Below are 1,184 nucleotides of genomic sequence, written 5' to 3' on the forward strand. Positions count from 1 at the left end.
CTGGTGGCACGCGCCTGTAGTCCCAGCTACTCAGGAGGCTGAGGCAAGAGAATCACTTGAACCCAGGAGGCAGAAGTTGCAGTGAGCCGAGATCGTGCCACTGCACTGCAGCCTGGGCAACAGAGCAAGACTCCATCTCAAAAAAAAAAAAAAGAAAAGAAAAACTGAAGGGGAAAAAGACAATATTATCAGAGATAAAGAGGGACATTTATCTAAAAGTAAAATGATTAATTCATAAGGAACAAACAACAATCATAAATATGTATGTTTGTCAAATAACAGTTTCAAAGTATGTGAAGCATATTGACAGAATTAAAGGAAAAAGTGGACAAAACTACAATCATAATTGGAGATTTCAACACTCTTCTCTCACTTAACAATATCAATGAAAACATATACGATCTGGAACACTCTAACAACCAACATGACCTAATCAACATTTATAGAACACTACATCCAGCAAGGTCAGAATACACATTCTTTTCAAGTGTACATGGCATGTTCACCAAGATAGAATATATTGTGAAATAAAATAAACTTTAGTCAAAATAAAAGAATTGAAATAATACAGGGTATGTTCTCTGACCCCAGTAGAATTAAATTAGAAATCAAGAAGAGCAGAGTAAACCCAGAGTAAATAAAAGGAAAGAAATGATAAAGAAGTGCAATCAATGAAGGAGAAATCAGGCAAACAACAGAAAAAATTAATAAAGCCAAAAGTTGGTTCTTTGAAAAGATCAGCGAAACTGATAAAGTCAACAAAATTTATAATATTCTAGCTAGACAAGTCAAGAAAAAGAACAGAGACCATCACCCAGGTGAGGAATAAAAGAGGATATCACCTAAGATCCTACAGACCTTAAAAGTATAATAAAAGACTATTATAAACAATTGTATCTCAATATGTTTGACAAATTAGATGAAATAGACAAATTCCTTAAAATACACCGTTTACGAAGACTTGGATAAGATGAAAGAGAAAGTCTCAACAGCCCCTTGTTTATTAAAGAAATTGACTTTGTTATCAAAAACCTACCCACAAAGAAAACCCATGCCAAGGTAGTTTTACTGGGAATTATGTCAAACACTTAAAGAAATAACATCAATCTTATACAACCTCAGAAAATAGAAGAGACACTTTTCAGTATTTCTTGAGGCCAAAATAACCCAATATCAAAGCCAGA

Source organism: Colobus angolensis, unplaced genomic scaffold (assembly GCF_000951035.1).
Source record: "Colobus angolensis palliatus isolate OR3802 unplaced genomic scaffold, Cang.pa_1.0 Scaffold37, whole genome shotgun sequence".
Lineage (NCBI taxonomy): Eukaryota > Metazoa > Chordata > Mammalia > Primates > Cercopithecidae > Colobus > Colobus angolensis.